The following is a 23559-nucleotide window of genomic DNA, read 5'->3' on the forward strand; positions in this document are numbered from 1 at the left end:
TACCGATACATTGATGCACCACCTGCCAGTGTGTACAAGCGATATATCAGTGAATGGCGTCATTCCCAGATATATCACGTTGGCTGTGCAACACATAGATTGTGCTATGTGTATGGGCAACCATACAGCCGCACCTTGTGCCATCGGTGATTGACAGCTGAGTGGGCAGGCGCATGCAAATACCCCTGCCCATTTGTGATGTCAGTCCCGACGGATCAGGAAATGTGTGTGGAGGACACTCTGCCCAGTCTGTAGCTATATATGCAGATATATCTAGCAGTGTGTACTCATCTTTATGCCCTCCCCATGATGACCACTGAGCTGAGATTTTGGGAGCCCTCCCTGTGTGTTAGTAGATTCATTATTTTATTATCCATATAGCCTACCGCTCACCTGGTGCGTTTAAGAAGATAGGTGATTATACTTCTACTAATTGTTCTAAATACCAATCTTGAGGTTGTACATTTTGACATTCAATTTTGGTTTGGTCTTATATCCCTATATATAGGTTGTAAGCCTGAAGCATTTGACTGTCTGTAAATATTCAGTTTGTTTTACCACGGTCTCCTATAGTCAAGCGCAACTGAATATGCTGCGCTATATAAGAAACGTAATAAATAATATAAAATATCAGACCAACTCGACCACTGGTGCTGCCTGCCAGGATCAGGGCCATAACTAGGTAAGTGCCAGTGGTGCCTTACCCACAGTGCATTTGGCAGCGTTACCTGCTCGGCTGCTCCTTGTTGCCTATCACCTATGAGTTCCCCTTTCCTGGCCATTGCCATCTGCTTACCTCCATTGTCCACTCCCAGCTGCTCCTTCTTGTCACTGTTGCTCTACCACTTCAGTCAGCTTTGTCTGATGTCCGCTCTCTGCCGATAAACATTTCAAAAGCTGCCTCCAACCTATTAAAGCTTGCAGACAGGCAGACACAGTTAACCACAACAAGCTCTGAAATTTGAAATGTCCACCGGACTCACCAAGAGGGGAGCAGGGATGCTTTCTGTGCTGGGCTCTCCTCCTCTCCCCATTACAGCAGGTGCTCTGCTCTCCTCCTCTCCCTACAGCAGCAGTGAAGGCAGAAGATGCCAGACTGGGCTGGAATGGGAGCAACGTGTAAGTACGACTTTTGGGGGCCTTGTGTAAGAAACACAACCTGTGGTCATTAAGTGTGGCATAATGTGATATGGGCATTACGGTGTGCGGAATAATGTGTAATGTGCATAACAATGTTCAAGGCCCTGACAATCATCAGAATGACCACGTATGTGCATGGTCCATGAGCCACAACGGTGCCGGACGGGATCCCGACAGTCATTTACCCGATGTCGGGATCCCAACTGTCAAAATGCCGACAGCCGGGTGCCCGACGGACACCCGCTATTTTCCCTCGTGGGGGTCCACGACCCCCATAGAGGGAGAATAGAATAGGTGTCTCGCGTAGCGAGCCACCGTCCCCGCAGCGTGGCGAGCGCAGCGAGCCCGCAAGGGGCTTTTTTGCGCTCGCCATGCTGTCTGACTCCGGCAGTCGGGATCCCGACTGTCGGAGTCCCATACCACACCCGAGCCACAGATGGCCATTTGCAAGGTGAGTGGGAGCGCACTGAGAAAAGCAGGCGTTGACTAACCTTTGGGAGAGAGGACCACTGAGGTCAGCAGCAGCCTCCATCTACTCACAGCCATCGTATCGCTGATTAATTGAAGGCTTACTCAACGTTGCAAACATGGGGAAAACCATTTGATGGTGAGTGTTTGCAAAATATGTTCCTCCTGTGTATAGGGCCCATACTCTCCCTGTGTATTTGCAGTGCTGTTTATTTTTAAACTTTGTTTTAATGTTTGGCTTGCACCTACTTAAAACAGCAGCTTGATCAGTGCTGGTATATATCTCTATAATTATTTTTTTAACAGGTGTGTACCTAGTATTAGACAATGGGCTGTATTCAATGTGGCCGGCGAGGACAGCAAGGATTCCACCAAACAGTGAGGCTTGTGGCTATTGCAGGGAGCCCGCTGCATGTAGCCGCAAGCCTTGCAGTTTTAGCAGCCACACATGCTGTTTCCATGCCGCTGTAAAAACCCAGCAAGGTGGAAAAGGTGTGTGCAGGGGGTCAGTGAATACTGACCTGCAAGCTGTAACAACAAGTCAGCACTGCTCGATGTCACAGCTCCCAAAAAGCATTGAATACTGCCCAACGAAAATGTTTGATTAAAAACACCAGAAGCCTGTCATGTGGATCAGTTGAGTGGACATTTTTTTTAACCATCATTTTAGTAACTACTAGTGAAACCATGTTTTAATTAATGTATTACTAAACATTTACTGTTTTCAAAACCCACATTGCATAGATATTACGTAATGTGTGTAAACACATATTGCAAAAAAGTATGGAGCAATGCAGGAATTGTGAAGTACAAATTGCTCTGGTCACAGTTTTTCACTTCCTGACAATTCCAGTGATTGTTTTAGGCTGTGTTGCACACAAATCTATTACACACTGAATCCAAAACTGCAGGAATGTATCATAAAAGCACAAAAATAAAAACAAAGATTTGAAATGTGCTTTATTGGTGACACAAAGCAGACTACAGCAAACAATTGATCTGTAAAGTAAAATGCTTTTGTAAAATTACTTCAAGCCCCAAACTATTTTTTTCCCTCAATGGGCTTCTTTATGCATAGTTTCTCAATAGGTATCCAATCAGATCTCCTCAGTGTCCCCCACCCATGCAAAAGGGGATTTTTGTAAGAACTTACCGTTCAAATCCCTTTCTCTGAGTCCATCCTTGCGACACAGCTCAACCATGGGATGTAGAAGGGTCTGCAGGAGTAAGGCACCTATGCTGACCTCTTTGAGAGGCAGGCTCCTCCCTTCTGCCTCCCAGAATTCCACAGTTCAACCGCTTAAGCACACTAGGATACATTACTCAGTACAACGCCTGAACATATTAATATGCACAATCAAAATAACCAATGACAACACATGAACGGTATAAACTTACTGAGCGTAAGGGAGGGATCGCTGTGGAAGTAGTAGCAGTAGTATGTTTATTTATAAGGCGCCGCAAAGTGTCTGCAGCGCCGTACATAGCAAACAAAAAAAAAAATTACAAGGTAACGTACAGGATGTGTTGAAAAATACAGTATAAATAGGGGTATAGCTGGTAGAACTAAAATCAGCATCAGTTCAGAAGTAGGTGTCAAAATTGTCGAGGAGACTGAAGATGAAGTAGAGGAAGGGAAGAACAGGACAGGAGCACAGGTGAGGTAATGAGGTAGGGTGAGTACGTGAGGAAGGAGGACCCTACTCATAAGAGTTAACATACTAAAAATAGGTGGGTGGACGAACGAAATACAATAGGATAAGTAGGAACGGAGGGGAACGGAGGCAGGATAGGAGGATCAAAAGAGGTTAGGAGGAGGGATAGGCTAGTCGAAAAAAGTGGGTTTTGAGGGAGCGCTTGAAGGAGGTAAGGGAATCAGATTGCCTGATGGGTGGCGGGAGGTTGTTCCAGTGCAGGGGGGCAGCGCGAGAGAAGTCTTGGACACGGGAGTGGGAGGAGGTGAAAGGTCAGTCGGCGGTCAGCGATGGAGCGAAGAGGACGGGAGGGAGTGTGGATAGAGATCAGTGAAGAGGGGTAGGGAGCTGTGGAGGAGGAGAGAGCCTTGTAGGTGGTGGTGAGGAGTTTAAAGAGAATTCGGAAAGGAATGGGGAGCCAGTGAAGAGATAGACAGAGGGGGGAGGCGGAGGTAGAGCGGCGGGAGAGGAAGATGAGCCTAGCAGCAGCGTTAAGAATGGATTGGAGAGGTGCGAGGCGGGTGAGAGGTAGCCCAGAGAGAAGGATGTTGCAGTAGTCAAGGCGGGAGATGACAAGAGAGTGAATGAGAATTTTGGTCGCGTCAGTGGAGAGGAATGGTCTGATGCGTGAGATGTTGCGTAGGTGAAAGCGGCAAGACTGTGAGAGAGCACGAATGTGAGGGGTGAAAGAGAGGGAGGAGTCAATGATGACACCGAGGCAGCGCGTTTGGTCGGTGGACGTGATCTCGGTTTCACCAATGCTGATGGAGATAGTGGGAGAAGAGGGGCTGTTCGGGGGATGGAAGATTAGAAGTTCAGTTTTAGCCATGTTTAGTTTCAGGAAGTGTTGGGTCATCCAGGCTGAGATGGCCGTGAGGCATTCGGAGACCTTGGACAGGAGTGATGGGGATAAGTCGGGGGAGGAGAGATAGATTAGGGTATCATCAGCATAAAGGTGGTAATGAAAACCATAGGAGCTGATGAGGGTGCCCAGAGAGGTGGTGTAGAGGGAGAAGAGGAGAGGGCCAAGGACTGACCCTTGGGGAACACCAACTGGCTGCGGGGTAGTAGGAGAGGAGGAGCTCGGAGTGGAGACGGAGAAGAAGCGATCGGAGAGGTATGAGGTGAACCAGGAGAAGACCGTGCCAGTGATGCCAAAGGAGCGGAGGGTGTTGAGCAGGAGAGGGTGGTCAACAGTGTCAAAGGCAGCCGACAGATCAAGCTGGATGAGGATAGAGAAGAGGCCTTTGGATTTAGCCGATAGTAGATCGTTAGTGACTTTGGTCAGGGCAGTTTCAGTGGAATGTAAAGGGCGGAACCCGGATTGGAGGGGGTCTAGAATGGAGTTAGCAGTAAGGTGGCTTAGGAGATGATTATAGGTCAGACGTTCTAGGAGCTTGGAGGCAAAAGGGAGGAGGGAGATGGGCCTGTAGTTGGATGGAGAGTTGGGGTCCAGATTTGTTTTTTTGAGAATTGGGGAGACAAGAGCGTGTTTGAAGGAGGAAGGGAAGATCCCAGAGGATAGAGAAAAATTAAAGAGGTGAGCCAGGTGAGAGCAGACTGACGGACTGAGACGACGGATAATATTGGAGGGGATAGGATCGAGCGGGCAGGTGGAGGGAGAAGCGGATTGAAGGTTAGAGTGGACTTCAGCAGCAGTGGTGGGGTAAAATGAGGACAGGGGTTGGAAGAAAGGGAGTGGAGATGTAGGAGGGGAGGAGGGAGAGGGTGAGGTCATGGCAGCAGTGATGGCAGTCCTGAGAGAGGAGATTTTGGTTGAAAAGTAGGTAGCAAAATCAGTGCCTACGATGGAGGACGGAAGAGCTGGAGGAGGGGGGGAGAGCAAGGAGTTGAAGGTGGCGAAGAGCCTGCGGGGATTGGATGATTGGGAAAGGATGAGGGTCTTAAAGTAGGATTCCTTGGCCAGAGCAAGGGCAGAGCTGAAGGAGGAAAGAATGAATTTGAAATGGAGATAATCCGCAAGGGAGCGTGATTTCTTCCAGAAGCGCTCAGCAGTGCGAGAGCACTTTTTAAGGTATCGGGTGATAGGTGAGTGCCATGGTTGGGGGTTGGAGCATCGAAGGGGGATAGAGGAGGGAGGGCAGGCAGAGTCCAATGCCAAAGATAGGGTGTCATTATAGAGGGAGGCGGCGAGGTTCGGGCAGGACATTAGGGCGAGAAGAGGACACAGCGTGTTTGAGAAGGCAGCAAGATCAAGTGTGTTGACGTTATGCCGTGAGACAATGCGCTTGGGAGGGGGGGTGGGAGAGGGGGAAGCAGTGAGGGAGAAGGAGATGAGGTGATGGTCAGAAAGAGGAAAAGCCGAGATAGTGTAGTCAGTAAGGGAACAAGAGCAGGAGAAGACGAGATCGAGGGAGTGTCCTTGGATGTGGGTGGGAGAGGTAGTCCACTGAGATAGGCCAAGAGAGGAGCAGAGAGAGAGGAGTTTGGAGGTGCCAGGATCAGCGGGGTTATCCAAGGGGATGTTAAAGTCACCAAGAATGACAGATGGCAGGTCAGAGGAGAGGAAGTGTGGAAGCCAGGTGGCAAAGTTGTCAAGAAATTGGGAGATAGGGCCAGGGGGGCGGTAGATTGAGACACGGAGGTGGTAGGAGTAGTATAGACGGATAGAGTGAGACTCAAAGGAGGAGAAAAGGAGAGAGGGTTCAGGGTGAATGACACTGTGGGTGCATGAGGCTGAGAGGAGAAAACCCACACCGCCACCTTGGCGACCGTCAGGCCTGGGAGTGTGAGAGAAAGAGAGGCCACCGTAGGAGAGAGCAGCTGGAGAGACAGAATCAGAGGTGGAGAGCCAGGTCTCGGTGAAAGCAAGGAAGTGGAATGCTCTAGAGATCAATAGGTCATGGATGGCAGGGAGTTTGTTGCAGATGGATCTGGCGTTCCATAGTGCACAGGAAAGAGGGGGGGGGGTGGGTTGTGTATTTATGTGGATAAGGTTTTTGGGATTGCAGAAGCAGGGGGGGTCGTTGGGAGGGTGGGGATACGGGGGCGAGTGGTCAGGATAGGTATGGGATGGAAGGGGGGAGGAGCAGTTGGAGAAATTGAAGTTGAGAGATTAACAGCCATGAGGAACTGAAGGTGAGAGGGTAGGTTAGTGAAAGCAGACAGAGGGATTTGGGAGGACAGACAGCGTCTGTAGTAGATTTGCGAGGATGTGGTAGAAAACAGAGTGAGAGAGAAGGTAACAGGCAAGGAACTACTGTCAGAGAGGAGACAAGTGGGTAAAATCAGGTTGATTGAGTAATCCAATTAAGTAAGAAACAACAACAAGTGAGAGGATGAAGGGAACAGAGAAGGTCAGAAGTGAGGCAAATGTGAGCAGGCGTGAAGAGGGAAACAGATTGCAATAAATGTGTGGCAAAGATAAGAGAAAATAATACTGAATGAGTAAAATGAAATACAATGTTGGAAAAAATATAGATAAAATGAATTAAATGTCAAAATTGAGCAACAGGTTACAATAGGATAGAAAGAAGATGAATATATTACAATATAATAGAATATGAAAATTTAGACTGTGGAACTCATGGAACCTTCAGAATTTGGTAAAGGTATGAACAGAGGACCAGGTGGCAGTCCTTCATAACTGCTCTGCTGGTATGGGCATTAATCCTTGAAGGAATAGGTCTTCCTACATTAGTGTAGGCAAAAGCAATTACTGACCTTAACCATCTGGCAATGGTCTGCTTAGAAGCAGGCCACCCTCTTTTATGTACATCATATAGTACTAAAAGCAAATCAGTTTTGCAAATAATCTTTACTGTTTCGACGTAGATGCGCAAAGCGCAAACAATGTCCTGTTTCTTCAACGTGTCCCTATTTCTAGCCTCCTCAGGAGGGCAAAACACCGGGAGCACAATCTCCTGGTTTAAATGAAAACTTGACACTACCTTAGGTAGAAACTTAGGTACTGTACGAAGAACAGCCCTGTCATCATGGAAAATCAGAAACGGAGACTTGCAAGACAAGGCCCCCAATTCTGATACTCGCCTAGCCAAAGCTATAACCAACAAAAAGGTAAGTTTCCAAGAAAGAAAATTAAGGTCAGCTGACCTTAAAGGCTCAAACTGAGGTTTTTATAACACCGACAAAACTAAAGACAGGTCCCAAGGCGCCACTAGCTACCTATATGGGGGTTCAATCCTCATGACTCAAAAAGGTAAAAGAGCTACCCTTTTCTGAAAGAAAATGGATAAGGCTTACAACTGTACCTTCAAAGACTGCAGGCTAAGCCCTGCTGAAAACCCATCTTGGAGAAATTCTAAGAGTCTAGTGACCTTAAACCTAGAGGTGTGTACCTTCTGTCGTTCACACCACCTGATGTAGATCTTCCAAACACGATGGCAATTTGCAGCTGATACAGGCTTGCGAGCCCTGAGCATAGTCTGGATAACAGCCTGCGAAAAACCTTTCTTCCTTAGTTAGGAGGTTTCAAAAGCCAGGCCGTCAAATTGAGACGAGCTAGGTCCAGGTGCAGAAACGGTCCTTGTTTGAGCAAGTCCGACCAAAGAGAAAGCCACCAAGAGTCCATTGACAACCTCAGTATGTCTAAATACCACAACCTCCTAGGCCAATCCAGTGCAATCAGTATGATTTGAACCTCCTGCGTCCTCACTCTCTTTAGGACCCAAGGAATCATAGGAAATGGAGAGAACACGTAGGTGAGCTTAAAACACCATGGAACTGTCATGGCATCCACTGCCCACGTGGTCGGATCCCTGGTCCGAGAGCAGAACCTGGGAACCTGACAGTGTTGTGTGGACACCATCATGTCTATCTCTGGGAGCCCCCAGAGAGTCACTATCTCCTGAAAGACTTCCTGATGTAGCTCTGCCCTGCTGAGGAAATCTGCTTCTATATTCTAGATCAAAGGAATAAACACAGCCGACAGAGTAGGAACGTTCCCCTCTGCCCACTGGAAAATCCGTGAGACTTCCTGCATTGCCAGCCTGCTGCAAGTCCCGCCCTGATGATTCAGGTAAGCCACAGCCATGGTACTGTCCGACTGAATGCGTACCGGTGATCCATTCAGGAGGTCCTCTGCCTGCCGAAGGGTGTTCCAGACCGCCAAAATGTCAATTGGCGGTCTGGATACTTCCTTGGACCACAGACCGTGCAACCTTAGGTGCAGGACCACCGCCCTGCAGACACTCCAGATCTGTCCACCAGTTCAAGGAATCCCTTATCTCCTGAGACAGCAACAGCCATTCCTGTTTCATGGTCTTTGAATTCCCTGACAAACAGGACAAAATGTTCCACTGAAAGGTTCTTGAATGAAACCTCACAAACTGCAGTGTCTCGAAGGTTGCCACCATCTTGCCTAGAAGTTTCACTCCCTGCCAAACTGTTGTATTTGGGGACTGCAGAATCAACAGGACCAACTGGCGAATGTCCACCGCTTTGGACTCTGGAAAAAACACACAATGTAGGTGTGTGTCCAAAATCACTCCAAGAAACTGAAGTCTCTGTGTGGGTGTCAAATGAGACTTCGGGAAATTTAACAACCACCCATGGTCTTGGAAAAACTGTGTTGCAAACGCCAGATGTTCTTGCAACTTCTCCGCCGACTCCGCCTTGAACAGGAGGTCATCCAAGTATGGGAGAATCACTATCCCTTTTAGCCTGAGAGACGCTGCCATGACAGCCATCACTTATGAAGACTCTCGGTGCCATGGCCAGGCCAAAAGGAAGAACCTGGAACTGTAAATGAGTCTCTCCTATCGCAAAGGACTGATGTTCCTTGCAGATAGGCACATGAAGATAAGCATTTTGGATGTCTACTGATGCTTGAAATTCTCCCGACTCTATACTTAACAGCACTGATCGAAGAGATTCCATGCGAAAATGGTCCACCCACAGGTGCAGGTTTAAAGAATTCAAATTTAGAATGGGTCTGGTTTGTGGACCAAGAAAAGAATGGAATAAAATCCTACCGGGACCACCACTTCCTTCTCGAGAAGAGACGTTGCCGCCCCCCAAGAGAGCTTTCTGCAAGCGAGACTCCCGCAGCAGAGATGTTGGAAGAAATCTCTTTGGGGGGGGGGGGGGGGGGGGTGCTGAGATTAATTCTGCAACCCTGAGAAATGATGGAGAGAACCCAAGGGTCCGTGGTGGAGATGTTCCACCTGTCCCGAAACTGCAGGAGGCGACCCCCCCACTCTGAACCCAGAATGGGGAGTCTCCCCCCCCGTCATGCAGAGGACTTATCCTCACTCTTGGATGGGTGTTTCTTAGCAAAGGCCCCGAAACGGGATCTGGGTGCCCTCCCCTTACTGGCTGGAAACTTTCCTCTTCCTGCCTGTCCTCTGTTAGATGCAACCCCCTCGAAAGGAGGAAGGAAAGGACGGCTTAAAAGCCCCAAACTTGGACACTGAATGTTTAGAAGTGGTGGGCAGGAAAGTGCTCTTTCCCCCCGTGGCTAGCTTTATAATGGACTTACTAAACTAAACTAAAGTTCTGCCCCAAAAAGCAGTTCTCCCTTAAAAGCCAAGGCCTCTAGAGACTTTATGGATTTGCCGTCAGCTTCCCAAGCTTTAAGCCAGAGAGCTCTTCTCGCTGTCACAGATGTGGCCAACACTTGGTGCCATCTTCCCCAGCCTCACACACATACTCTGTGTGGAGAGAAAGGGCACCAGAACAGAGAGCAAGAAGAGACCAAGTCTTGGCTTCAGCGGGGAAGGAAGCCTATTGGCGCCTTTTCCCCCCTTCAGCCGCTCCAACCAGTGTTTCTCCTCACCTCCTTCTGGGACCACTTGGAAGCATCCAGCTGCGATGGACTGTAATAGGCTTTAACTCCTTTTATGGATTTCTGCCTATAAACCCCTTAAAATGGTGGCCGCCATAGCTGGGGGTCCATACCCCAAGACCCCCCCTAAGCAGGGAGCTGGTTCAGGACTCACCCCGGGGCCCAGTAAACCTCACTAGAAGGTGGTTGAAGCGCTGTGCAGAGAGGGCAGACAGCGCCCCTCTGCACACAGAGAGCTGACAGGATGCGCTTCTGTCAGCCTCTGCTGCGCTCCCAGTGTGTATAAACTTCCTGTGGAAGTAACACACTGTGCCTGCACTAACTAGTGAAAATTAATAAAATAAAAAACACCTAGCTACTCTACACAAAACGGATGCAGAATGCAGCCAAACACCACAGCACCCACTCGGGTGGAAACCTAAAACGAACTAAGGATTTCTGGGATGCAGAAGGGAGGAGCCTGCCTCTCAAAGATGTCAGCATAAGTGCCTTGCTCCTGCAGACCCTCCTGCATCCCATGGTTGAGCTGTGTCACCAGGATGGACAAAAGAGAAAGAATAACGCCCAGGTTATAAACCTGAATGTTCTCAAACCACAAAGGTCAGCTCTTCTAATTGGAAAAGCTGTTCTGAAGCTTGAATCGCAATTGCACAGTACAACCCATAAGGCTTTGCTAAACTCTGCTATGCATGCAGTGGGTGGATGCACTACACTATTCTGTAATGAAAAGAAGGTATCATTCTTCCATAGGCATCATAGGCAGGAAGAAACAGAATATCCAAAAGCCATATGGTATTTACAGCTTTAATTCAAAGTATCCTTTCACCATTCACATTAGCCAATAGAAACAGCAACATATAAAGTACATAAATGCATCAACCTCTAAGAGTCTGTACTGGAATACAGTGTAAAAGGAGCCTATAACAAATACCTCACATGTGTTAAGGCCACCCAATTCCAGGATAGATGTATTGATAGTCTTGTAGCAGGAGAACCACTTTAATCCTGAACAGGTTCCAGTAAAGTGTTCCTTTTTCGCAGGGCCAGAGAGGTGGGGGCCCCCATCAATAAAACTGACAATGTGTCTGACACCTCCCGCTGTAATTATTATTTCCCAGGGATCTTACCTTGACCGAGTGTAGCTTGGTGTCATACAGCTTCTGGGCTTTACTGTGACCCTACAGGTTTGTCATCTTTCTTTCAGACAAATATCCAAGAAGAAGAATGGTTACAAAACTAAAAAGGTGTTTACTATGGTGAGGGGTCTTGGAAACTTGGGACCTTTGATTGACTCGCAAGGCATGCAAAATTTGCAGTCTTGCAAGTCAATCAGACGCCTTCCAATCATTCATTTGCAGGCGGGGAGAAATCATTCGATGTTTGTCTGTAAACATCCGGTGATGTCAGCTGCCCGTTCCAGCTTCACGGCCTCATTAGCATGAGAATGCCCAGCGTTCTCATGGGAACGGCCATGAAACGCTGGGCATTCTCATATGCTAATGACTCTGCCTGGTGCCTTTCACCCGCTGTGTAGGCACAGAATGTTTGCAGTGTGTGCACGCACCCTGCATCTGCACAGAAATGCGTCTGCGCAGATGCACACCATCGGTCCTCCATGCGAATGCACTGAGGACCGAAGCAATCAGAATAAGGTCCTTCAAGTGTATCACCCTGGTCATACATATATGTAAGCCACATATACATATATGTACACATAACTTAATGCAGCATCTATTGTTGGTCGTCTATCTTTGAGTTCATGCAAATGCTCTACAAATGCCTTTGTCTAAATCTGTACAGTTAAATGTGCAAGGACTCACAGAAACACCTAGCTGTGTTGTGAGCTAACCCCCAACTAGGCAATAGGCATGGCTAGTTAGGTGTGGCTTACAAGCCTGCCTTCTATAGATGTTCCCATCTGTAGCAGGGAAGTGATTACATAGAACTGCAATGTAATAGGGTGCTGAGCATATATGCTAGATGAAGAATTTGTAGATTGTCAGGGTCTCTTAACCATGGGCTGCACGCTGAAATGTTTTGAACAGAATACGACCAAATCCTGTGTTTTATTTGCTTCATGCACTCAGATTTGTAGTATATTATGCAACAGAGAGAAAAAGGAGTTAATTGCACAGGGTAGTGATGGTAAAGGTATGGTTGGTGGACTCCTGAATATATCAGTCATGAGATAACAAGTATATCTTTATTTTTATTTTAAGGGGTGTGCTACCACTGGACATATATTCAGGCAAAATAATTGTGCAAAGGAAAAAATAATTGTCCCTATGTGGTGCACCTAAGAGATTGACACAGTAAGACGTAACTTTTAATAATGTACAGTATCTATTAAAATAAGTAGCGAAATAAAAGACACATAATACAAACATACACTAGTGACACGAACATGTGTTTAAAAAGGATATTAGTACCCACACAACGTGGTGCCCCAAAACCCAAATTGATGTTGGTACATTCAATGATTGCTTTAATAGTGTAAATGAAAGGCTTTTGTCTGTTTTGAATACAGTAATTGAGGGTGGTGTATTCTCCTAAAGGTTGCGGAGCAATAATGGATATAATGTCCAATATCTCTGCAAATAGTGAGCAAAGTATTAGCAGGATAGAGCGATCTCAGTAAATCAACCAAGTAAGTACATATATCCGGTGTACTGATTTTGGAAAAAGTAGGTCAACAGAGTTGGCGCATGTAACTCAACAGTGGATATGTGAATAATCTGGACCCACAATGGGGATTGTAATTACCAGAAAAACAATTTTATTATATACAAGATAACAATAAAAGTGCAAATGCAAGTAGAAAATAATGCAGTTTTTAAAGTGCAATAGGCTTGACGGGGGTAGTCTGAATCTTTATCTCACCATTCCAGGGTGGTGCGGTGGGCTAGCTTCAGACTACCCCCATCAAGCCTATTGCACTTTAAAAACTGCATTGTTTTCTCCTTGCATTTGCACTTATGCAATTGCACTTTTATTGTTATCTTTTGTATAATAAAATTGTTTTTTTGGTAATTACAATCCCCATTGTGGGTCCAGATTATTCACATATCCACTGTTGAGTTACATGCGCCAATTCTGTTGACCTACTTATTCCAAAACCTGTCCAATCAACGAGTGGGTGTTTTGCTCTTTAATTTTGGCAACAGAGGGCTGCAAGTAATCTCACAGTCAAAATAGTGCGCACGGATACCTCAACATGCGACCAATGCCTTGTGGCCGATCATCAAAACTGATAATGAGCTACCTGGGCATCGTACTTTAAGACCCTTGGCAGCATTTAAAAGAGGTGCTAATATCAAAGATTGGTTAATGAAAAATGATATTACTGGAATGGGGGTCTCCAGACCACCCAATACCATCTTTAAGCCACCTGGCTGTTATAGCCGTTTCAGTTGTGCCACTTGTAAGCATATGTCACTTGCCGTTCTTTCAAACTTAGATAGTGTAAAAGAAATGGAGTTTACAACAAATGTGCGTGATTAAAGACACAGTGCAGCTATATCAAAAGACACCAAAACATCACAACACACAGGTGGTGAATTAAGACCAAAGCGCACAGTGTATAACCTTTAAGAATAATAAAATTTATATCACCATTTATTTTCAGTGAAATGGCAGATTCAGATGTCTTAGCAGTCAAGCAAGCTCCCGTTCTCACAATACATGTGATATGGTGAGGTATAATAGAAAACACAAATAGTGCAAAATGTCCACACTTACAATATGTAGACGATAAAAACAGCATTGGATATGTTCCAACAGTGGCAAAGCAGCAAGGTCAGATGTTGAACATTGTTGAAAACAGTCCTGACGAAGGATTGAAGCCCGGAGAATGAGGAGAGGTAAGCCGCCCCCTCCGACCTCCACATATTGGCTGGCTGTCTCTCCCCCATCCTGGGCTGAATAGGGATTTGAGCCCAGACTATTCCTCTCCCTGGAGAGGCTGCGGTGGCCATCTTGGCTGTAGCTTTCTAGCATCGCACACATAACAGGAGAGGATGTTTGAATATCTGCCTGCATACTGTAGCATTTTTAAACTGCTGCCCCTTCTCACTACTAATTAAAAGGCTTGTTTGGCACTTGCTTGCTGCAGGACAAGAAGAAGTGAGGCCTATTGACCATCAAAGTCTCACTTGCCCCTTTAAAGCAATTTTCCTCATAGGGACCTAGCTCAATGGGAGGAGCTCTCTATCCAATAATGTCACTCACTGCTTTTTAATGTGAATGCCCAGATAATGCCATCACTGGCTACCTAGAGGCACATGGGGGCCGGCCCATGGGGATGCTCCATCTATAAGCATTATTTATCATTAGATGTGTGTCACCTCTTGTAATTCTAGACTGCTGGAATTTTGTTACACCTATTAGTCCCATGGTGAAGAATCAAAAGATCCAAAACTAAACCAGATGGGATCCAAAACACATAAGTGGCTGCATATCTGATATGCAACAGTTCCTAACTACTCCAACTTCAGACCTGTTTCCTGATAAATTCAACCCTCCTCACCTGCCCTGTCCATGTCCTCTGATGTACCGTCTGCCTCTGGAGATATGATGACCCTATAGACTCAATCTGAATAAAGAGATCAGTTAGATTCTTAAACACATCAAATCACTCCCTACAAAAAACAAGACTTCTAGACTTTGGAAATCTGCCTACTTTCCACCATCAAACAGGCATGTCTGCCCGTGGAATGCACATTAACTCTCTAGAGAAACACAGATCAACATCAGTTAGCATCTTTAACCAACTTAAAGACGTGATCTCTCACCAAACCGCTAAAATACATATGTTGAAATCGCGTGTTGAAGATTTGGACAATCGTGGCAGACTAATTATATTAGGGTGAGAGGGCTTGTCGGAAGACGTTCCACAGTCTAGCTAGACAGATGCTCTTTCTAAGATTTTTGGGGAAATATTGACAAAATGAAATTTGAAAAAGCTCATCATGCTCTTTGACCTAGAGGTTTGTCCAAAGATAAGCCATGCAATTTCACTGACATCCAATGCTAAGCTTGTTTTGAATTTTGAGCTGTAAAGACAATGGTAAAGCACTTTGAGTCCTATTAGGAGAAAAGTGCTAAATAAATATCATTATTTCCATTACTATACGCAAAAAGACATCTTAAGGAAAATGCGCCAACTTGACAGCATAGATTTCAACGGGGACAATAATCAACTTTTTCCTGACTTAGCCTGGTCCACCTTACAGCAACGACGTACCTTAAAACTCACCGATGCCTTACGTAAACTTGGTTTGAAATACCGGAGGGGTTTCCCAATTTCACTTACAGGTCACCCATAATGGGAAACCACTTACCCTATACAAGCCAGAAGACCTTACGAACTTTCTATCATCATTAAATATGCAGCGTATAAGTCTTGCTGATTGGGAATCTTATCACTCCAGGTTCCGAGAGATAGCTGGCAACAAGTTCATTCTCCCAGAAAAGGATCCAGAAAGTACCCAGCCTCAATGTCATCTGATAAATATTGTCAAAACGAACTAAGATTTTGTACAAGCTTCAAACTCTCCCTATACATATTCTTCCAGTAGGGTTCCAGACCATTCAGAGACTTATACATGACTTTGTTTGGGGAAACACATCTCCACATTTCAAATACGATATACTTTTTAGGCGGAAACACAATGGAGGTATACAACGTCCTCATATCCCTAGTTACTACCAAGCGGTTTTATTGAACCAAGTACTAGAATGGATGCATGCAAAAGATACAAATCTCTGGGTATCTGTATATCAGGCATTCCTAATCACGGTCCTCAAGGCACAGCAACAGTACAGGTTTTCTAGATATCCAGGCTTGAGCACAGGTGACTTAATTAGTATCTGAGGGATTCTGATTAAACCATCTGTGCTGAAGCCTAGATATCACTAAAACCTGCACTGTTGGTGTGCCTTGAGGACCGTGGTTGGGAATGCCTGATCTACATTATGCCATGGTTGCCTTTATTGCCTAAGGTAGATCATTTGACAATATCCCCTTCTCTCAGGTTATGGAAACATATTCATACACTTCCCCATATTTCTATGATTTCTTCTCCCCTCACTTCTTATCTTTTTAATCATAGGTTCTCTCCGGGTCTCCAAATCTCCTCCTTCAGAAATTGTTCAGAGGCAGGGATATTCAGAATAGGTGAACTGGTGGACTCATAAGGGATTCCCTCATTTTCAGACATACAGGATTCATGGAACCTTAAGGGAGTTTAATTTTGGAAATATCTCCAACTTTGTCATTTTTTTACCTCCTAACTGAAATAGAGCACTAAATTCTTTTGAACGTCTCTGTGTTGACCCTCAATCCCCTACACATACTATTTCTCAACTCTATGTTACCATTATAGAAAATGCTTTTCCTTTTCCCACCTCCTTCACAGGGACTTGGGAAAGGGAAGTGCATGGGATGGGTCCAGGAAATAGATTGGAAAGTGGTCTTCCGCAATACTCAGGCAAGCTCTTGGTCTAGACACCCTAGAAAATCTATTTAACAGTGTTTATCGATGGTACTGGGTTTCAATAGAATTACACAAGATGTTTCCAAAAGTTTAAAAAAAAAATGCAGGAGATGTAATGCAGCCCTGAAGATGTTTATACACATATGGTGGGAATATTAGATCCTCACTCCTCTCTGGTCTACTATTTCTTTAATGTTCGCAGATTATTTTGAAGGGAGTTAGAAGAAAAGATCCTGGCTTCTGGATACTCAACATTTCATCGGTTAACACTAAAATGTATAATAATTCTCTTCTCTGACATCTTAACAATGCGGTGAAAGCTGTAATACCGGTACACTGGTGATCTACCAAAGCCCCCTCTATTATAGAATGGTTTAGAAAAAATAATTATTACATGGAAATGGAGGATCTGATATACTTTCCCTCACATAACACTTCTAATATTACTGCTACTTGGTTCCTTTGTTACAGTTTAAAGAATCCACATTGTATTTATCCCTCAAGAATCATCCAAAGCCCCCTCTATCTCTCCTATTCCTAACACCCGACAACTAAGAATGTAATTCTATTTCTAATGATACTCATGTCATATATGAATTTTCGTCCCTTTGCTTCCCTTCCTAAAATCAGTCTTTGTCTCCCTCTCTTTTTTTCCCCTCTCTCTGTATCTTATCACTCTCTCCCTCTCTTTTCTTCCTTTATACCATTATGTCACCTTTTCCCTTCACTGATATACATTACACGGAGCTGTTTCTTACTTTGACAGGGAAAATATATACTTTTTATTCAAACTGCCATATTTAGTTTGATGTACTTTTTTGTGCATATAATTGTTCAGTTACCACATTGTGAAGGTTATTTTAGTAATATTCAGTAGAAACGACTAGTTGCTGAGCCATTTTGGCAGCGCACAGTCTGAACTGCCACTGCGGCACCAAGTTTCTTTGCCTGGTTATAGGCTCCTGTCAATGTACACCCATCTCTAGTCTAGGGAAACAAATTGCACACAGTCCCTATATCAACTTGAAATATTGACACTAATAGTAAAGAAAAGAAGGGAGGGCGGAAAACTGTTGACGAAGTTAGCAAAGAGTGAGTGCTAACAATGTGGGTGAGATGCATGTAAGGAAATCCAAGAATAGCAGATTCCTGTCAACCCGTGCAAAGATTCATGTATGTACAGGTTGAGTATCCATTACATGTGTAACTGGCACTACTGTGGACATATGTAAAAGACATGATATGCAACTGGCACTACTGGGGACATGATATGTAACTAGCACTACTGAGGACATGGTATGTAATGTCACTACTGGGGACATCACATCTGTAACAACATTACTGAGGACATGATATATAACTGGCACTAAATATGTGTAAGAAAATTATTGCTTAGCATTCAAATTCAGTGTCTGAGATAGTACACAAACTTTGTTTCATGTTTTGAAACCTTGTTTTATGCACAAATAAAATATATGTGTGTATTTCATGTGTTTGAACAACATAAATGCAAGATACATCAAGGAAATAAAAAAACTATTCTGAAATATGGAATAATCAGTTATCCAAAATTCTTCTGATCCAGAGATTTTTGGATAAGGGATATTCAACCTCTAGCTAGTGGTGTATTCGCAGTGGTAAGTGTACCACAGTTATAGGCACTTAAAGGCATTTTCCCTAATTATGATACAGATAAATCTGTCAACGGATTCTCAAATTGAAGCCCATTCCTCTAGTTTCAGAGTCTCTCCAATGTCCCCCCTCACAGGAGAGCTCATGTAACTCCTTGGAAGGTGTTATGGGAAATCAAAATAGATATCAAGATATCAAAAGAAGGCGCTTTGAAATGAGTGTGCTTTTACCGAGGAGCAGTTAAAATAAATGGGTAGTCACTCCCAATGATGTAAAGAAAGGTTCAGGAAGGGTATAACTGCGCTAAGACCACGAGTATAATATAACAGCTTTATAATAAAAGATAATGATATTTAATAGATAAGTACAACATCAAACACAAATGATTGGTACATAATAAATGCAATAAAAAAAGGCAGTTAGTAGGGGAAACCGGTATAAAAGTGGGTTTTTAAAAAGTCATTATATCTGCTCAGTGCACTTATATGAGCATATGAATAGTCACCCTTTAGTTGAGTCCACCAGTACTGGGGAAGTCCGAATCGATATGGAGTGGTTGAGTCCAGTGAGTAGTAGGAGATGGTGCTTCCTTGGCTGTATGGAGTTTTACCGGGTCCTTAGGAGGTGGCGTACCCCCAAACTTGTGATGGCCACGGTGAAGGAATGGCTGCCGCTAGCTTGATGGTGCAGCTTGCAATTCTCCACTGGACCACTTCTGGACTTGGGTCGGGTGAATGCTTCTGTTTGTGTAAGTGGTGGGCAAGAACCTATGCGTTTCGCTGCTAAAATGCAGATTTTCCAAGGAAGGTTATGGGAAATCAATCCACTATGAAGGAGAAGCTATAAGACCCTTTGAGTCCGATCGACAAAGACAAAAAGTTTCCAAAGGAGTATAGATCGGATAAAGTAGAGTACCTAAGATTGAAGTATAAAGGTATATTTATGAAAGCATTTGGTAGGAAGACTCAGGGAAGACTCCAAGCTCTGTGACCTCCTAGCCTTGGTTTCCCACCCAGGACCCATACTTATTGCCTAACTGGACCAGTGAATACAGGGGAAGCATTCTTTTCCAAGTACCGTCATCTGCATCCAGTGAGGACACTGCCTAACCCACCAAATAACTTTAATTGTGGACACCATTCTCAAGTAGTCCACTAGTACAGTTACAACATTTCCCTGGATAGGCTTCTTGATGTACATATTTTATATATTTTGTCATTGCAATGCATATACAGTGGGGAGCGAAAGTTTAGGCACCCCAGGCAAAAAATAATTTGAATGTGCAAATAGAAGAAAAGGACATATGGAAAAATCTCCAAAAGGAATCAAATTACAGATTAGACATTCTTACAGATTAGACATTCTTGTAAAAAAAAAAGTTTGATTTATTTCCATCATTTACACTTTCAAAATAACAGAAAACAAAAAAATGGCGTCTGCAAAAGTTTGGGCACCCTGCAGAGTTTATAGCATGCACTTCCCCCCTTGGATAGCTGAGACCTGGCAGTATCATGGATTATTCTCAATCATCGTCTGGAAAGACCAGGTGATGTCAATCTTAAAAAGCCCAGACTCATCTGACCTTGCTTCAACAATCAGCACCATGGGCTCCTCTAAGCAGTTGTGTAGAAACTGAGAATAGTTGACGCTCAAAAGCAGGAGAAGGCTATAAGATAGCAAAGCGTTATTAGAATTGTAATTAAGAAATGGCAGTCATCAGGAACAGTGGAAGTTAAAACAAGATCTGGAAGACCAAGAAAAATATCAGATAGAACAGCTCGCAGGATTGCCCTCCAGGAAGAACAGCCCTCCAGGAAGATCTGGCAGACACTGGAGTTGTGGTACACTATTCCACTATATAGAGATACTTCTACAAATATGGTCTTCATGGAAGAGTCATCAGAAGAAAACCTCTTCTATGTCCTTACCACAAATATCAGCATTTGAAGTTTGCAAATTAACATATAGACAATGCATTTTGTAATCAAGTTCTGTGGACCGATGAGGTTAAAATAGAACTTTTTGGTACGTTTTGAGAAGGAAGGGCACAGCATTTAATGAAAAGAACCTCTGTCCAACTGTTAAGCATGGGTATGGATCAATCATGCTTTGGGGTTGTATTGCAGCCAGTGGCTAAGGGAACATTTCACAAGTAGAAGGAAAAATGAATTTAATAAGATTCCAGAAAATTTTGGACGCTAACTTGATGTCATCTGTGAAAAAGCTGAAGTTAAAGAGAGGCTTGCTTCTACAAATGGATAATGATCCTAAACACACCTCGAAATCCAGGGTGGATTACATCAAGAGGCCTAAATGGAATGTTTTGCCATGGCCTTCACAATCTCCTGACCTCAACATAATTGAAAATCTACGGATAGACCTTAAAAGAGCAGTGCGTCACAGACAGCCCAGGAATCTCAAAGAACTGGAAGACTTTTGTAAGGAAGAATGGTCGAAGATACCTCAAACAAGAAATGAAAGACTCTTGGCTGGCTACAAAAAGTGTTTACAAGCTGTGATACGTGCCAAAGGGGGCAGTACAAGGTATAAACTCTGCAGGATGACCAAACTTTTACAGATGTCGTTTTTTGTTTTGTTATTTTGAAAGTGTAAATGCTGGAAATAAAATCAAACTGTAAGAATGTCTAATCTGTAATTTGATGCCTTTTGGAGGTTTTTCCATCTTTCCTTGGCTTCTTTTTGCATATTAAAAAGTGTGTGTGTGTGTGTGGGGGGGGGGGGGGGGGGGGGCAAAATAAATGACATTATGTCATTTTACCATTAAATGGCATTATTCTATGCTCCATAAGAACCGATATCTCATTGCATCGAATGCCATACAATAATGGCATGCGATGTGATTTTTTATCGCATCCCATCTTTTTAATGGATTCACTGACACAGAGCAGTGAATACATTAGATAGGAAAATCGCATCGCATGCCATACAATATGACATGCAATGCGATGCAATTTCACTACCGTGAATAGCCCTCTACGCAAATGGAGTAGTGGGCGGCCAGATCATTCACAAAACTTTTGATCCCCACTGTATGTGAATGATAGGTATTTGTATTAAAACATTTTACATATAGCTGTATCCATATATTAGTTATACTTCAGTGAAGCACTAACACTGTTCAAATTGATCTTTTTAGAAAAAAAGCACGTGCTTAAAGGAGGATAAGTGTGCTGCTTGTGAGAAACAGTTTCAACAGGTGAGGCGGAGGGCAGATGTGATACAGAAGGAATAACCAAAGAACTTAGAAACATAGTTAATAGGGTAGGTAGCAGGGTGCAATAAAAGCAATGATTCCAAGGGTTGATTGTGGATTATAGAAGGTGGTTAGTTTATGGGATAGGCATGCAAAAAAGAGGAAGTCTCATATAGCTATCTAATTCAAAGACAGAGTTTTGGAGCCAATGCATGGGCAATAAAGAAGGTGTGGAATTGGAACAGTGTAGGATCACATTTGTGTGCCGGTCTGGTGTGTTGTGGTTGAGCTTTAGATAATGAAATTGTATGTTGAGGCTGGAGATTAAGTCTAGGGCTGCAGTGAATATTGAGGCTAGTCTAGTTCTTGAGAAGAGAATTACCTGGGGTATAGTAATTGTGTGTTTGTGTAGATTTAGACTAAGGATAGCAAACTCCAGTCCTTAAGCGCTATCAACAGTTCACAGTTAAGGTGCATACACATGGTACAAAAGAAATGGGGATATGTAGACAGGGTGGGTGTGGTCTCACCAGACCAGGCGCTAAATAAAATATTAATGAAATACGGTATGTAAATATACAGAAAATAAATGGAGGTCAGATTTTATACCAGCTGCTGCATGCGTCTATGTGAGTATGCCTATGCTCACACATCAAATATTTTGAGAAAGTTCCCAGCTGATTACGGGAACGAAACGCGCCGACGTCACTTTGAACTGCACGCTGGGTCTCCCTCTTACCGATATTGAATCACTTTTGCTGTCAGTACACACTACCATCACAGACCGACCACTCCGGCTCTTGCCCAACCGGAGAGTGAGCGGCTTCCCCTCCTCCTGCTACACGCGGTCTAGAATGCCAGCATTGTGTGTGGTCCTCCACCATCACTGCAGTTAACGGCGCCCCATGGAGTATCTAAACATCTGCCAGCGGGGCTTGCTGCCATCACTGGGGAGAGTGAGCAGCTCCCCATTCCTCCACTGTGCACAGTCCTGGATGCCGGCACTGTGGATGGCTACTTGCCGTTACTACAATTAACGGCTCCCTACAGGGTATTGGAAAATCAACCAGTGGGATGCATGATCATCACCAGTGAGCATTAAACCAGGCTTGCGCCAGTGGAAATTCTAACTGCGCTACCATACAGGCTGTTAATAACCTTACCCTTTTGCCTCTCAAGTACTGCCAATTACTAACAAATGTGTGTTTTCCTACAAGCTAAGGACTGGTGTTACTACCCGGCTTATCAACCCCCTACTCTGTGGAACCTCTTTAATAATGCACCCCTGTCCATATCGGCACTGCTATCTAAATAATAGCAGGCCGAATGTATGAACGGTCAGCATCACTGTGGGCTGCCCTGGGGATCTCACGTGAGCAGCAAGATCCCGCGCATGCCCAGTCAAGCCGGCTGGGGGATAGGAGACAGCGCATCAGTGTAAACTGATGCGCTATCTCCAGGAGGAGACATCGCAAAGAGGGGGGAGTTAGCGCTCCCCCGCTTTGGCAGGCAATAGGTTAATACATCTTGTCGATGCCCCTTTCTGCTTCGGCGTTAAGCGCCGTTAAAATACATCTGCCCCATTGATTCCTTCCAGGTTATATCTATACTATATGATACATCAAACCTGGAGACCCAACACTAATACGCTACCTCATTGCTAATCAGTTTTTATATGTATTCATTTATTTTCTTTAAAAAAAATTGTCTAATTATTGTGTCGAATTGTCTAATTATTGTGTCGTCATGTAAATATTCCCAATTTTAAAAAACATAAATTTAATATCTTGCTAAACCGTGTGTCCGATTTTATTTTGTTTCAGCAGAGCTATACGGAGTAACATTATACCTTGAGCGCATTGCGTCTTACTCGGCCTCCTTTTGCATACACATGGTACAATTTTTGGTACTTGTGTATTAGCAGGTGCCCAATTAGCATACTTATGCTAGCGTACTGAAATCGCATGTCCCGTTATAGTGCCGTGCGATGCGATTAGTTAATATGGTACTTGTATATTGGTGGCTGTAACACATTTAGCGTAACTGTGCTTTCAGAATCAGCGTAGGAAACGTAAAATGCGTAGTCAGTCAGAGGTAGTATTCCCGCTCCCTGTCAGATTTAGTCTGAGGTAAATTACCGACAGGAATGGC

The sequence above is a fragment of the Crinia signifera genome, chromosome 4 (genome assembly GCF_055691185.1).
Source record: "Crinia signifera chromosome 4, ASM5569118v1, whole genome shotgun sequence".
Lineage (NCBI taxonomy): Eukaryota > Metazoa > Chordata > Amphibia > Anura > Myobatrachidae > Crinia > Crinia signifera.